This window comes from Amblyomma americanum, chromosome 1 (assembly GCF_052857255.1).
Source record: "Amblyomma americanum isolate KBUSLIRL-KWMA chromosome 1, ASM5285725v1, whole genome shotgun sequence".
Lineage (NCBI taxonomy): Eukaryota > Metazoa > Arthropoda > Arachnida > Ixodida > Ixodidae > Amblyomma > Amblyomma americanum.
Genome location: NC_135497.1, coordinates 358033543 through 358050520, shown reverse-complemented (window position 1 = coordinate 358050520; position 16978 = coordinate 358033543). Strand labels below are relative to the sequence as shown.

The 16978-nt window shown below is 47.1% G+C and overlaps 1 protein-coding gene across 2 annotated transcripts in view; it reads left to right on the top strand.

Moving 5' to 3' along the window:
- The window catches only part of LOC144115601 (band 7 protein AGAP004871-like), a 668261-nt gene that overhangs the window by 292633 nt on the left and 358650 nt on the right, over positions 1–16978 (top strand). The window lies entirely within an intron of this gene.

Genomic DNA, 16978 nt, shown 5'->3' with positions numbered 1-16978 from the left:
TGGCGCCATCTCGACGGGAACGCTGCACCTGTGGCAACACTCAATATGACTGACTCGAGGACATGTCGGAGTGCAAACTATGAAACGTCATAGTCGGCTGCAATTAAATTCAGCACGCCAAAATATACCGCTCCGAAAAAAAAGAGAATTTCAATTTCGCTGACACATTAGATAATAAAGGGGTGCTTATGTGTCCTTCATTGAAAGTATAAAGTTGCACGGTTTGAACACAGTTTGCATCCAGTGCACTAGGGAAAACTGTCGGCTGCAGCAGACAGCTTAGACCAAAATTCTCGCCTTTCTTGTCTTGTTTTCTGATAGGAAAAAATAGGCAAGCTTTCCGGTTTCTCCCCAGCTCTAGCAAACCAGAATTTTCTAGTTTGTGCTTAGGGTTCAGTTCTTCAGCCTGCTCACAGCAGTTTGTACACATCTTATTTTCTCATCAGGCTTCGGTAATCCTAGGAAACAGGTAAAACCAGTGGTCGCGATGGTTATCGAGTCGATTAGAAGAAATAAATTTGTGTTGTCAGCCGTAATAGAAGCGTGCAGGCGGACAGCTCTTCCGTTTATCTTCGTGTTGACTAATATCGAAACACCATGACGTTACGACGTAACGTTCGTTATTTTTTAACTGCGAATGATGGCGTCGATCCTTTGGTGGGCTCATTACGTCGGCTGCATGAATAGCCTTGCCCACTGCGTGATCTGACTGCTTACGCGGGATCCAGAATAGCAGCTGTCATGACCAACTCATGCTGTCCTGGGGCTCCGATTTGTGGCAGCTTGAAGACAAGCGACAGTTTGAGTCTTGTCAGTGAAATATCTTTTGTGGCGAGAAAAAGAAAGATGTCAACGATTTTTATCCTCAACAAAAATGGCTTTCAAATATAAACTACAGAATAAACGAGTGAACTGCAGTCAAGGAGAGCTGCATCAAGCGTTAAATTTCAGAAAACGGGAACAATGCCTCCAAAGCTGTCATCTTTAGGGCAAGCTTAGATTGCATCAAATTAAGGTAACCGTTCTCCTGCAAAAGTATCAGGCATGCAAACGAATGTCCTAACCTGCCAACCGCAGCAAGCTATGCTTAGACGTGTGAAACGATACTTGCTCCTAACATAGACAGTCATATTTAATTGATAAACGGCTGCTGTATCTTGCTCGATGAAGTTATTGATTGAACGGCATATACTCATTTCAAAACAACGCTGTACTACTAATATACATGGTACTAATATACATATAATGCATGGTACTGTGTGTTATAGTGCAATGTCCCGCATGGCTGTTCAGCGCAATGCAGTTTGCAGTTGCAGTTTGGAACAATTTGCTTTGTTCTAAACTACAAAACCGAGGGTTGATCAGTCCTGCAGGTTTGGCATCAGTGCAGTGCACAGCGTAGCTACACATTGCACTTCCTGCGCCGTTCGCTCGTCAGCCAAATCTTTTTTCTCGCAGCAGACAGTGTCATTACTGTCCTTATGTCAGCCATGCATCCTTCCCTCAGAATTTGTTTGAAAAAGGAAAATGAAAATTGTTTTTTTGAGGAAAGAAAATGGCGCAGTAATTGTCTCACATATGTCAGTGAACACCCGAACCGCACGGTAAGGGAAGGGAGGAAAGTGGGAGTGAAAGAGAAAGGTGAAAAAGAGGTGCCGTGGTGGAGGGCTTCGGAAAAACTTCTACCACCTGGGGATCTTAAACGTGCACTGACATCGCACAGCAAACGAGCGCCTTTTGCGTTTCGCCTCCATCGAAGCGCTACCACTGCTGTCGGGATCGAACCCAAGTACTCCGGCTCAGTAACCGAGCGCCCTAACCACTGAGCCACCGCGGCGGGTAGAATCTGTTTGCTTAATTTTGTTGTGCTTCGGATGTATGCCACCTACTTGCTCTTTGGGTGTCGCATTGGCCCTGTTTTTTTTTTTCAGCATGACTTGTGGAATGATTATGATCGACGGCGTTCAGCCACCCTGCCGATTTAATTATAACAGCCATGAGTGTATGTCAGCCCCTATCGGAAAGTAATAAGGAATAGCACAGTGTAAAATATAAAGAGAGCAAAAACTTTGTCGTGGACAGTCGAGTGTGAGACGTAGTGAAAAGCTTACAGTATTTACTGAGATAACGCGACCACAACTGTAACAGTGCAAGAATAACTGGAGGTAATTCAGAGAGGTTTGCGTCCAAGTCGGCTGGCGAACAGGAAAGAAAGATATTTCAAACCTGGATGTTTTGTTTTCGTGTATGAAATGAAACAGACCAGCGCTATAAGTGCCGACTCAAATTCAAATTCGGGGTGTTAGCTCGTGCCGTCGGTTATCAATGGTACAAGGGCAACAGAGCAGGAGTAGTATACCCTTGAGGTTGAAACGAACTGCCCATTATTTTGAGAGTAAAGTATTCCTTCTCGGAAAAAAAAATCCGCCAGGATTGCCCTGACAATAATCTCCTTTATTGTAGAAATCGTTGCTTTCTGTTAAGAGACGGGAGGAAAATTTGTGAGCCTCTAAGAATTATTGCTCTCCTGAAAGGCAACTGCGCTACACTTGCCACCGGCCATCCAATCTTCTGAGCATTGCAGCTGTAGCTGTGTACTTAACTTTCGCTTAACTGATGATGATAACGATGGCATTCCGCGAGTTATTTTTGCGACGCCGAGACACAGATTCTGTAAGACACCAAAAATGACTACACATGTTATGTACGTTTATTTAAGAGGACCTGTTATAACTTAACGTTTAGAAAAGTGATATAAAAATAACTTCCTGCGCTGGGCACTTTCTTCTGAATACGAAGCCTACACAGGTGTTTGCGGAGGTGATTTGGCTGGACGGTGCCATTTCTTCGCTGGCGATCGCATTCTTGACTGCTCTCACGCGCACACGGGGCCGTTCTTCGACCGCGCAGAGTCTGGTCTCTTACAAAAGTAAACTTTTAGTTTCTGTGCATGTTTTGTTGAGGTTTTAGTTGACTTTACGGTTTTTTTCATGTCAATGCAACAGTTGTCGAATTTATTTAACAAATCTCGATGAAATTTAGATTGAATACTTCACAACGAAATATTTTTGAGAACATGTTTAGATTCAGTTGTGAAAGCTGTGATGTAGTTAAGCCTAACATGAGTAAAATAGGCCTAATCTAGATGCGCCTGATGTAAAATCGCGCGCGGTAGGAATTGTAACAAGCAGGTGTTACGAGCTCCCATTATGAAGCCATGCGAGTCGGGCACCACTGCCATGTTCTGTACATAGCCGCCCAGCACTGTGCCCGCATACTTGGGGCTGTGCGACGTGGCGCATTCATTTCCTATCAAACGGAAACCAGGATAAGGCTGTCACCAGAACGTTGCAAATCATACTGAGCGTGACTGTAACTGTACCTCAATCTTACCGTGTACTTTATGCTCAATGAAAACGCAGCGCCTGTTAAGACTATCGTAAGGCGCCGAAACTCTTCATTCCCAGGAAAGAAAAAGTGGCGATGTTAAAATCAATCCTGCGGTTACGTTTTGTGGCGGTTCGTATGTGAGCTCATGCAAAGGCGGCTCTTACTACTGGCTTTTTTTTTGCTGTTCTTGAAGGAATCAAGGTATTCAACTAAGATAACCTCGAATATGAACCTGAATACTTGTATGGCTCAGAAAATAAACAAATAGGTGCGGTAATCATTTAGATAATCTTGATGATTAGCAGTTCATCACGTACAGCCATGGAGACACCCTTGCAGAGGAGTATATAAGGATGAAACTGAGGTAAACCAGCATCAGTGGATTTTCACTCATTGCGTAGTTTACAGGCCCGTGTGTAAGCTGTTCCATGCTCTATAATGCGAGGGCTCTGTATGTGTTCGTGCGTGTGCATGTGCCATATCAACAAGAGTTTGCAGCATTGAAGTGTGATCATTGGCAGTGGGTGCAATAAGAACGCATGCATATGACGTTTTTTAAATTTCATGTGCAGTGAAAGTTCTCAAAAATCCCCCTTAAATATTCCTAGTGAAACGACTAAATTTCAACACAACAGCACTCAATAAAATTTTAACGCTATTTCATTCATTAATGATCGAGAAATTTCAAAAACCCTCAATGTTTTGTCAACACAAAGACAATGCGATTTCAATGCAATATTTAACATTGCCCCATTACATTTCAGTTATTATTAAACAACAGGTTTTGTAAAGAGTGGTGGCCAAAGTGACGGCGTGGCCAGAGTTCTGCGTGAGTGCGGAACAGCCTAGTGCCATTCACTTGAATTCACAGCGTCGCGAGCTCGCAAGTCGGAATCCTCACGGTGCTGACGCCTTCGCTTCGCTTCATAGGCGCGCTACCCGATCTCCACGTAGTCGTCACTCGCGCTCGCGTTCGTGGCAACGTTCGCGATGTTGTTCCTTGTGCTTCCTCGAGCCATACATATCCCGCATCACAGGAGCCAGCGGCTGACTAAGCCTCGTGCCACGAGCCACGCTCTGCTCACACGTGACCTGTGACATCACTTTTGAGGTCACCTACGAATGGCGCGAAACCAGCCCATTCTGTGCCCACATCTATTATTTGCACAGTGCCTTGAAACACAAAAGTGTTTGCAGCAGTACCAGCGCAACATCTGTGCTGAATTCGTGCATGTATACATGCGTGAGGGTAATGCAGCAACATTGGAAAGGTGGCCCGGTTGTTTCGAGGAATAAACACTGCGTCGACCATTGAACTGCGGCTCCTCGGCAGCAGAAATACAAGGGCTCTACAAGTGTTCAGGGACTGTCTCTCGCCGCTGCATAACAAAGGGGCAAATATGTATTTGACTGTTTCTACTGCGCATTAGAAACATGGTCAACTTTCGCGAAAAATCTGTGTCGAAAAAATGTGTATATGAGTGTGTGCGTGTGCGTGTGCGTGTGCGTGTGCGTGTGCGTGCGTGAGGTGAGCGCGTGGGCGTGCGCGCGTGTGCGCGAGTGTGAAGCCGTGACCACCCGACCAGCGCCCGCAAAAGCGTCCTCTTTCTGCGAAAAGTCGCGATCTGTGTGCGTGCACAGGTGATCATAGGACGTGATGCGTCATATCTGCTTTAGCAGTAGAGGTTGCACATTTCGGTTTTACATTGATCGCCTTTCTTTTGAGTCCTTGTGTTTGATCTTACTGCCGCTTTTTCTTTCAGCTGCTACGTGGGCTTGCAATTGGAGAAGGCATCTGGAGGGAAAAGTGGGTGTAAAGAGCGGATTTAGGGGATGGTGTGGTGGGTGGAGGCATTCTGGAGTGTGGAGGCACGAGCAGGGGGGTGGTAGTCGGCTAGCTTTAACTTCTGGATTGTGTCGATGGGTGGCGTTCGGTGGAACCCTGCTGGAAGGGGAGCGGAGGGGAGGGGCACCTACCCAGCAATCTCCGGGCGTTCGGTATGGGCCCTGATTGGCTAAGGGCGCTAGGGGTCAAGGCTTCACACACGACACAGACACATACACACATTGGCTTTTTTTGCCGAAAGAGGATTATAATGCCAACGTATTACAAACAAAACAACCCCCCCCCCCCCCCCCCCCCCCGCCTTTCTGCACAGTCGCCGCGAAAAGCTGGACGCGTTCTGCTTCATCAGTTCCAGCGGTATATTTAAAAGCTGCACCCGGCGCCAGTTCTGACCTGCTTACGGTGGGTGTTAGGTAGGAGTGAGGATACAGATATGCCTGCGAGGAACGAAAGAGCGGGCGGGCTCCTTTAAGTGGAGCAGAATGCGGTTTTTCCACGCTTTCCCCCGTCCCACGAAATTCTGATCGCGACAGTACGTTTATTACAACGAGAGCTTTCACGGAAGCCAGCATATTTCCATCGAGGCTCCCTTCTTTGTCATCTACTATTTGTTCCTTGCTTTCATCCTCTTCGTCCATGCCCACCTGAGTAGTGCCTGCTTTTTTTGTAATATTACATGAAACCGTAGAGTCAACGGACGCCGAAGTCCCTGGATAAAGACCTAAAAGCATTATTTCACCATGAAAAAAATTAAATATCCCCAAATGATACTTAGTATGCTGTGCAGCCACAGCTGCTGGCACTCCTTTCGGGCCACTTTTGCTTGTAACCTCCCTTGAAACACAACAGAAGGGGAGGGAACTGCAGCGCGGAGCCTCGTCACTTTCCTGCAGCGTCTCCCCTGTTTCATGTTGCCAGGTGGCGTAACAAAATATTCAGCACGGCATGTGCACGCATGACGTCTATTCAGCACCTCCCTATCCTGCCAGTTTCGGAAGGGACATTGGTATCGCTAGCTAATGTTCTATAGCAAAACAAGCACCTTAGGAAAGCTCCATCTCTGCGCGCTTGACGCTGTTGCCGCTGCAAACTTTAACGCTATAGCAAAGTTGGCGAAGTGATTTGAAGCAAAAGCGTGCATTAAAGTTCAGAATGAAATTCGACTAAGGCTTTCACGTCTCACGCAAACAGCATCTATTGTGCATCGATACGCATTCTACGTAAACAGCGCTGGAATATTTTGCGCTAATGGATTGGAAAGGGGAAGGGGCGGGGATTATATGGCTTGCATGAAGTCATTGTCGTCGCTTCGGCGTCGACCGAGGCTACGACGCGTGTCCAATCCTTTATTTCTGTTTTTATCTTCTCAACTCTCCCTCCTCCATTTGCATGCGGCAGTGATTGTCGCCCAGTTCTGCCTAGATCAGCGGCGCGCGACCTCTGGAAAGAACTCCAGATTGGCATTCAGACGCCAGACGAGAAAACCCCAGGAGAATATACCGCAGAGCTAGTGCCGGAAAAAGATAGCAAAAGCTACGACTAGTGCATGCATGCAGCCAACTCCCGTAGAGACACTTTTAATTTCGATAAGCACTTAGTTCGTAAAGAATAATTTGTGGACCCGTGGACGCGTTGAATGGCCAATCCGTCACCACGTTGAAACTATGACATCCCGTATTCCGCATTTCATTATTACTTTTCGTTATTATTACTTTCTGCATCCCTGAGTAGAAGGAGAAAGTAGGCGAACGGCACGAAACACCTTACCTGCCAAATAAATCCCCGCCCCCATTCTCCCTTTGTCCCCCAGTAGGCAGCGCACATTGAAAGTCGGAGCGCACTTCCCAGGAGCCCTTCAGCAGCGGACTGCGGTCGTGTAAAAAGAGGCAAGGCAAACGGAAGAAGGGGTGGTGGCACGAAGGGAAGCATTTAGGGCTCGAATCTGTAGCAAGCGAGGCGGAATGCCTAATGAGTGCGGGACGCCGCCGCACTGTGATGATATATGGTTCCCGAGTCGCGGAAGCGGCGTTCTCTACGTGAGGAGCACACATAGCGGCCGGTCGAGGCCCCCCGAGTCGTGGTCCTTCCAGGCGTACAATCTGCATTTCATGGAGTGCGGCCCTCTTCCTCCAAATATTGTAGCAGCCGTGGTAGCCTGGCATAATCTCTTGGAAAAATGGGAGCGCGCTTCCACTGTCTGGTTTTCATTTTCTTATTCGTTTGTTGTTGTTTTTTCTTGCTCTTTGGCAAGACGGAAAGAGAAAATTGGCTTCTACCCAGTCAGGCCCACGCTACTTAGTGCACAAAAGTGAAGAGGCAGAGAAAAAAAATAATCGGGGGGGGGGGGGGGTTACTAAAAGAACACAAGTTGCACTCTGAAAAAACAAGACGGCAGCGTTACTTCCTTGTTTAGACGTTCCGCGAGGAGTCCCTTTTCCTACTACCTCGCCCTCCGCCTTTCCTGTCGCCGTTCCTGTCTTTTGGCGTCCTCCACGAAACGTGCGCACGCTGGTCGTTAGAGCTGTTTCAGCGGACGCGACGTCTCCTGGAGTGAACTTAGGCATCCGAAGCTCAAGAGCAAGTAGAGATACAGGCAAGAAGCAGCGGTGCCCTTCAAGTTGAAATATGCAGCTTCCAACATCCTGCTAAAGTTTACCAAGCACACCACCGCCACTGTGATCAGCCAGATCACGTCTACTGCAGTACAAAGGCCTCCTTCAGTGACCTCCAATCATCCAAGCCACGAAACACCCGCGGCGGCCCTGTTCCAACAAATTTCCTAATCTCGCCTCCCCACCTGATTCCCCGTCGCCCCCGGCTACGTTCTCCTTCCCTTGAATACCTCTCTTGCTTCCCTAACAGACTGTCGGTTGCCTGTTCTTTTCATTACATGCACCTCCCAAGTCTAGATTCTTTTGTTTATATTCAGTTAAACTGTCATTAACATGAGTTTGTTGTGTAATCTAATTTACTTTCACTTTCTCTCCCAAAGTTAGCCCAGCCATTTTGTGTTCCGTAGTCTGCAGCGTTGTCGACAATTTAATTTCAACTTTTTTCTTCTCCTCCGTGTTAACCAATCCTCATCACTTGAAAAAATGCAGGATAGCTCAGTTCATTTCTCTTCTATAACCTATCTTCGGACTAGAAGCTATAGCTCTACGAAACGAAAGTCTTCCACCGCTGCGTTGAAGGCATCTGTCTTTATCTGCGCAGTAAACTTTCTATACAGATGTTGTCCTCCATATCTATCACCATCCCACCTTAAGAAGATAATACGCAAGCTCATCCTGGATTTCTCATCCGGCTTGAATCAGTGCCGCAAAGTTCACGTGATTACTTCCAGTAGTGATTCATTTTTTTACATTATTCTATCCAACGTGCGTCAAGTGAATAGAATATTGCGTCGACAGCTCATAACAGTGTGTTTTGTTCTTCACTTCCATACCACTTGTGTATTTACTCGCAGCCCTTTTCTTTATCTGTTTGTCATACTAATTGTATTTATATTGCATTATATTAAGTGCCTTCGGCGTGCTGTATGTTGGTCGATCCCCTCGATAGGGCACATGGGCCTGAGAGCAAATAAAAAAAACAGCCTGAATCGTCGTGATCCACTCCAGGCAAAGTTATACCCCCTCACCAAGGAACCATATTTGCTAAGTTTCGCCTCCTGACAGTGCAAACGATCCCAAATCCCAGATGTAATCCTCTGACACACGGTCGCAAACAGCTTTCCGTTGCCTGCCTGCTGCCTTATTGGCGTGCGCTAGTTTGGATGTCGTGTTCCTTAAGCTCTCTGCTTCTAACCCCAAACTAGCTGCGAAAACTTGTGCGGTTTCGACATCGTCCAACACTTGGGGCAATGATAAATGCCAATTATAAGATCACTTAATCAACCTGAAGAAGTACGTTGCCGTTGGGACAGACGTAGGCACCTTGCCTCCCATTTTGCTTTTCGTTTACTCCAGGGGCGTCCTATGTTCGTGTCCATCTTTGTATTTTTCTCTTTTGTGAAGGTTTCTGCCCTGTGCATGCTATAGCCACTTATATCGGCCACCTGTCTGTTACTCTTCTTTGTTTCTTTACAGCGTTCGGTGGCACTCACGCCTTAAAGACGTTTCGTTCATTATTTCTTCCGATCTCGTGTTTCACTGCATTAGCATTCATTATCAATATTTTCGGGCAAAAAAGAATACAGAACTTGACGAAGTCTATCGCTTCCAAGGTAGCTACATAATGTTTTTACCAAGGTAGAGAGTCAACTACAATCACATGAAACAAATTATACGCTTACATTTTGACTTTCCCACTTGCTATAAATTTTTTTCGTCCGTCAGTCTGAACGTACACCTGTCCTCCTGGCGCACGCCGAACCGTCGTGGAACAGACCAGCGTCTCTTGTGCATCGAACACTGTAAAACATGGGCTTGAGCCGGAGATCACCCCACGCAGACAGGTCCAAGCGCACTTGGATAAAAGGAGCGCACCCATGCATAAAGCCTAGATGGCAGCCTCCAAAAATGCATCTGCCTCTATGCATCGACCTCTATCCGTTGATAGAAGCGCAAAGAAAAGGTACCCGATCCACGAAGGAACACAGTTATGCATTACATGCAGCATGATACTCCTGGCGTAGCACAGATTAGGGTGCATGCTTTTCACAGATATAAGCCATATGTTAAGCAAAAGCAAAAAGAAAGAAATCTGTGCTATTAAAAGTTAGAGATGGGGAGGATAGGACGTCGGCTCTACGAGAGCCGGATTTTAGTTGGCTGCACTGCACTCCGGGATAGGATCAAAGGGGTACAAATGAACAAAGTAAACAAAATGACGAAGCTCATATATTGCAAAAGCGAGAATCGGGCTGCAACACTGGCGCCTCTTGTTGCGCAAGCAGGACATGCTCACAAAGCGGTTCACTGACTGAGAAGCCATCGGAGTTGGCGATCGCCGGCGCCCCTTTTCTGAGGGTTTTGTTCTCAATCAGCGGGCAAAATCCTTGTGGATAGGGCTGCGTTTCCTTTTTATTTTTGAGCCGCCGTGGTAGCTCAGCGATTATGGTGCTCGGCTGCTGACCCGAAAAACATGGCTTCGTCACCGTTCTGCTTCGGTCACATTTGGACGGAGGAGAAAGGCTAGAGGCCTGTCTACTGTGCGACGTCAGTGCACGTTAAAGAACCCCAGGTGGTTTAAATTATCTGGAGCCCTCCATTTCGCGTCCTTCATAGCCTGAGTCGCTTTGGAACGTTTAACTCTCACAAAGCCAAACCACCTTGATGATTTTATTGAAAAACAAGAAGGAAAAGTTCCCCCTGTTCAGCTAGAAAATAAAGGCGTCGTAGAACGCAGTGCACAATTCTGAGCAAAGGGAAAATGAAAATTAATGCCAGAAGACTGTAAAAAGCAAACAATGATTATAAACAGGGTGATTTCTTTTAACCTTTAGAGGTTTTTATTTTAAAAGCAGTGAGAGGTACGCCGGTGCTCTCCGTGCACGTGAATTGTACAGAAAAGCGGACGTAATGTGCGTAATAGAGCTCAACCAAATTATGAATAATTAACTACATTTACGTGGTCAGTTTTTTTTTGGTTTGAAGGCTCAAGATTGCATTAAAAAAATTAAAGGCTGTCATCATCAGGGAGATGACTGGCTCGTCATGACATGCATACGAGCAGAGCCAGAAGTAACCTAAACCAAGGAGCAGAAAGGAGTGTTTCCTTTTGAAGTGGCGGTGTGATCTATTGTGAATTAATAGCGTAAATATATTACGCTACTAATGCCGCCGATGGTAACCGAACCCATGGCCCTAGAATTTCGTGTCCGGTGCTCTACCAGCTGAGCTACAGAGACAGCTGTCCCATCTTGTGCTTTCGGGGGCATTTACGTATGCGTGTAACCTAAAACCTTCAGAGTGTATACAGGATGTTTCACCTAAGACTTCACACAATTTTTAAAAATGCGTTTTTTGGGTTAGAAGTGCACTTTTTTTTCACCATATCATTGTCAGGGGCGTAGTGCATCAGAATACAGTTAATACGTGCTAACTAGCTGGCTAGTTATCTAATATTGAATAGTCAACGTTTTAACTATTACTGTTAGGCTCCATAATTTCTGAAAGGCGGGTAGCGCACCGTAAGTAATATACATATCAGTTTTTACAATTTAGAAAAGGCGGTTACTCTCAGCGCTGAAGCCCAACGAATTTTGGCTACATCGTTCCAAAATACATGAGCTTTCGGGAAGCTTTCAGGCAAAGCAACCTCTCCAGTGCACGTAACTCGTCCAAATAGACAAAATTTATTGGGCTACAGCGCCGAAGGCAACCGCATTTTAGAAATTCTAAAAACTGATGTGGACATGACTTACGGTGAGCTACACGCTTCTCAATAGTTATGGAGCCTAACACTAATAGTTAAAAAGTTAACAATTTCAATACTTTTTAACCAGCCTGCCAGTTAGCACGTCCAAGCTGTTTATTGATGTACTAAACCGATGGCAATGCTATGCCGAAAAAAGCGCGCGTATAACTCAAAAAGCCCATTTTTTTAAATTATGTAAAGTCTTGGTCAGATATTTAAGGGAATCCCCCAAGGTGGAGTAGATTTGTAATAAGGGAGTAATTACTCGCTGGCATCCACCCAAGCGCAGCCATACGGCTACAATGGAAAGCTAACTAGCTAGAAAGGGAAGCTTTCCTTTGTAGCCGTATGGCTGCGCTTGGGTGGATGCCAGCGAGTAATTACTCCCTTATTATGTGAAGCCTTAGATGAAAAACCGTGCATATGTGTATATATCATCATCATCATCATCATCATCATCATCATCATCAGCCTGACTACACCCACTGCAGGGCAAATGCCTCTCCTATGTCTCTCCAATTAACGTTGTCCTTTGCAGCTGCGCCCACCCTATGCCTGCAAACTTCCTAATCTCATCGGCCGTCCGCCTAACCTTCTAACCAGCAATAGCAGATCTCCGATGTCATAACAAACAAAAAATTTGGCATAAACACCTAGCACTGCTTGCGTGTGGGAATGCGAAAGCATTGCTGTCTCTTGGTTGCGTGGTTTACGCGTAATGTTCGTACATACATTAAAGGTATCTTCTACGAGTTCATGTGTTTGCGTATTGGTTGCGCACCAGAGCGCAAAGATTCGTACCCTCTCGCTGCACAGCGGCGAGGTTGGCCGAGTTTGCATTTCATGGAGGCAAGACGCAGACGTGTGGTTGCGGTTTGCGATCTCAGCTTATTCAGGAGTGCACATGCAACCGCAATAAAATCTAGCGAAGAAATGGCGCGCCGCTGTCTGCGCCGTTTCCGGTGGCGCGATGTATGACGCCACCAACACGCACACAGGCGCTTTTGACACCACCCAGAACGGTGTACGACGAATGGTTGCATCACAGTTTTGATGCGACAGCCTGGGAAGGCATAGAATGTAAGGTGCATATGTCATCGGTTTGAGTAGCCGTCCCTATCCAGCCTCCAACTTGACTAGCACATGTGAGCTGTATGTACTGCGAAATCGTATGGCACCACCCGGAACGCTGTACAACAAAGGGTTGCACCAGAGATTTGGTAAGAATGTCGGGAAAACTGGCGCTACATGGAAGTCTGCCAGTCGCGAGCATATACAGACTGTTGCAACGCTTATCACGCATTATGGCGTAACCTGCTTGTTATCGGAGTGCAGCAGACTCGGATTTATAATTCTGATAAAATCAGGAAGGGGAAGTCTTTTCCAATAAAATGAACCTAAGAGGTTTGCTTCCAAGCCGTGTAGTGGTACTATTTAGCACATCTGACAGCCCTGAGTGAGCTTGGGAGAGTTGAGGACGCAAGTTCCTCCCGCATTCGTGAGATTAGGCTCCCTAAGTAAGTATAAGAGGAGCCGCGCTGCAGGGCTCTGAAGCAGACCTCTTGGGCTGTATACGTTTGACAAAGACTGTACATTACCCAAACTTGGTATTGAAAAAGTATGATGGTCGTATGCCATCTCTGCTTCAGCACGAATAAGCGAGTGGTTCAACCGAGGGAATTATTTTACGGTATGCGTTTAGCGTTGCAACAGCATGTATAGACTAACGACATGAATAAGATTGTCTAAAGTGGCGGTCCTGGCTTGCTGTGTGCGTCATGCGCCTGCTTGATGACGTCACCCTATTTTCCTTGCCATCGCTGGGATTCTCGGTATCATCTGCGAGTAGACACACACGCGCGCACGCACCGGCATTTCTCCTCAAGGGCCTAGTAATACTTTCGCATTAAAATGACTGGGACACGACAGTTTAGCCAGTCTCTTGGGATTTCATGCGGAACTGAACGGACCCAGGGCTACTGAATGTCTAGAGAAGCATCGCGAGCTGTCGCCTAGTAAACAACTTCATGATGGCCTTATGGCTCCGCCAACAACAGATGAAATTAAGGAGGCGTTAGATTCCATGAAACGAGGCTCAACGCCTGGGCCAGATGGTCTTCCTGTGGAGTTCTATTTACAATTCTGGCATATAGTAGGCCCCATTTTCACGGAAGTGTTAAAAATCTGTTTCACTCGGAATGTCCTTCCTAATTCATTTAAAAGAGGCCGCATCGTTCTGATCCCTAAAAAGTCTTCTTTCTCGACATGTCCGGCAGATTGGCGCCCTATCACCTTACTAAATACAGATTATAAAGTATTAGCAAAATTACTCGTCCGCCGTTTACGGGCTCTTCTCCCGTCCCTCATTTCCTGCCACCAGGTTTGCTCCATTCCGGGCCGTGAAATACATAGTTTATCTTCTGTAACGAGAGATATCCTAGAGTATACTATACGGCGGCGCGCACAGGGTCTTCTTGTTTCTCTAGATCAAGAGAAGGCATTCGACTTTCTAGAGCATGAGTATATTTACGGTACACTGGATGCTTTCGGTTTCCCACGTTCTTTAGTGCTACTTATTAAAGAGATGTACAGAGATATTTCAAGCACTCTGTTCCTCGATGGCTGGGAAAGTACCGCATTTGATGTTGGCCGCGGCGTCCGTCAAGGTTGTCCGCTCTCCCCTCTTTTGTTTGTCTTAGCATTAGAGCCTTTCCTTTTGGCAGTCAATCACCATTCTCTCATTAGCGGTCTGGCATTGCCAGGCAGTGAGAGTGTACGCGTCACTGCTTATGCAGATGACATCACACTATACTTAGCTGATGAACGCAGCCTGCTCGAAGTTTTAAACGTTTTTCGTGAGTACGCCTCCTTGTCGGGGGCTGCTCTTAATTATTCCAAGAGTCATTACTTTTTTGTAGGGTCACCTCAGAGACGTATAACGAGTACAATACCTTTGCAGTGGTGTGAGCAGATGCGCATTTTAGGAGTGACCTACGACTGTGCTGGAGTATGGGATGGTATGTGGTCTTCGGTCGTAGAGGGTATTACAGCTCGTGTGCAGAGGGCACAGACCTTTGACCTTCCTCTGCTTGAGAGGCGCTACCTGGTTCAGTCGGTCGTGCTGGGTGCCTTTTGGTACCTTTGCCACATTGTTAAACCACCCCTGCGCGTCATAAGGCGGGTGCAGACTACAGTTTTTTCTTTTTTTTTGGTCAGGCGGAACCGAGCTTGTGGCTCGTGCTGTTCTTGGACAACCACGTGAGAGAGGTGGTTTTGCCTTCCCAACGTTGACCATCACGTCCTCACTGTTAGCATTGAAGTGCATGTTGCGTATCCTGCTGGGGGACGCGTCTCCGGCGCGAACCCTGGCGCGGTACTTTTTGGGCCCTTCCTTGCGCTTTTTGGATCCCTCGGCCCCAGTTAATCATGGTCCTCAATCAGAGAAGCCTACCGCTATATATACTACGGCAGTGGCCTTTTTCAGGCATGCAAGCGCAGTAGCACCTGACGTCAACATCCTCACAGACCGTGTCGTGAATATTATGGGCTCGCTGTTGTTGCCTGTTGTGCCGGCGGCTCGCCGCTCACCGATGCGCCGCGTTCAATGGGCGCGCATAACATCGACGCCTCTCCCAGACCATCTACGTGACTTTGTGTGGAAACTTGGTTGGGCAGTGCTGCCTACTTGTGATCGGCTGGAGCGGTGGGGCGTTTTACGCTCCAGTACCTGTCCGAATTGCCCGCTTCCGGAATCTAATCGCCATGCTACAGTCACCTGCATGGTAGCACGTGTCTTTTGGCGCGCCGTTCATGCGGGATTCCGTGGGCAGGGCATTTCGAGCTTTGTCTCCCGCGGCCGCTTCCCCAGCGGCCGTTTTGCTCGCCTGTTAATTGTTGCAGGTCTTTTTAGTTTATGGCGCAATCGATGCACCGCGGTCGCTGGTGGCTTTCGACGCCGAGCTGTGTGGCCAATACTTGGCCGTCTTAGAAGGGAGCTGATCAGTTTCTTGTCAGAGGAACTCTTTTTCTTGGGAGAGGAAGAGTTTCTCCGGCAGTGGTCATGCCCATTCATTTCTGTTAACAATGAACGTCTTGTTCTGGTCTTTAGACCAAACTGGCGCTAGGGTCTTCTTCTTTATTCCCCCCCCTTTTTTTTCCGTGTCAGATTTTTCCGGTATCACTCACTGTTAATAATCATGCCACGCCGCTTTCAATCGCACACAAGAAATTCCTGTTAGTTATTCAAAGATGTTTTGGCACTCTAATTGGCTCGCCTTACATGCTGAGCGTCATGTCTACTTGTGAATGTCAAATGTATCCGGTAACCTTGGCATGTGTACATATGTAAATAAAAATTTTTTCTAATCAGCAGACTCGGATTTATAATTCTGATAAAATCAGGAAGGGGCAGTCTTTTCCAATAAAATGAACCTAAGAGGTTTGCTTCCAAGCCGTGTAGTGGTACTATTTAGCACATCTGACAGCCCTGAGTGAGCTTGGGAGAGTTGAGGACGCAAGTTCCTCCCGCATTCGTGAGATTAGGCTCCCTAAGTAAGTATAAGAGGAGCCGCGCTGCAGGGCTCTGAAGCAGACCTCTTGGGCTGTATACTTTCGACAAAGACTGTACATTACCCAAACTTGGTATTGAAAAAGTATGATGGTCGTATGCCATCTCTGCTTCAGCACGAATAAGCGAGTGGTTCAACCGAGGGAATTATTTTACGGTATGCGTTTAGCGTTGCAACAGTATGTATAGAATAACGACATGAATAAGATTGTCTAAAGTGGCGGTCCTGGCTTGCTGTGTGCGTCATGCGCCTGCTTGATGACGTCACCCTATTTTCCTTGCCATCGCTGGGATTCTCGGTATCATCTGCGAGTAGACACACACGCGCGCACGCACCGGCATTTCTCCTCGAGGGCCTAGTAATACTTTCGCATTAAAATGACTGGGACACGACAGTTTAGCCAGTCTCTTGGGATTTCATGCGAAACTGAACGGACCCAGGGCTACTGAATGTCTAGAGAAGCATCGCGAGCTGTCGCCTAGTAAACAAGAGACACTTCTTTGGTATGACCTTTTGGCTTTAACTCGAATAGCGCTATAATAATAAGTGAATTTTCTGCAAATCTGGTCTAATACACCTTTTTGGCGTTGTAATCAGTGTCCGGAGGCTCCCGGGCAAGCTTTCGAGAGCGCGCAGCGAGCCCAGACTTGTGCGTGGCTCGAGCGTGACGAGGAGACAGGAGCGCTGGACGCGGGCATTTGCACCGGCGAGACGAGTGGGCCTCGCGTGCGCCGCTGGATGCCGGCCGTGGGAATGGCGCGGCAGCGCGTCGTGCCGTTTCGGCGTCGTCGCGGGTCTTCCGATTGCCGAGGCG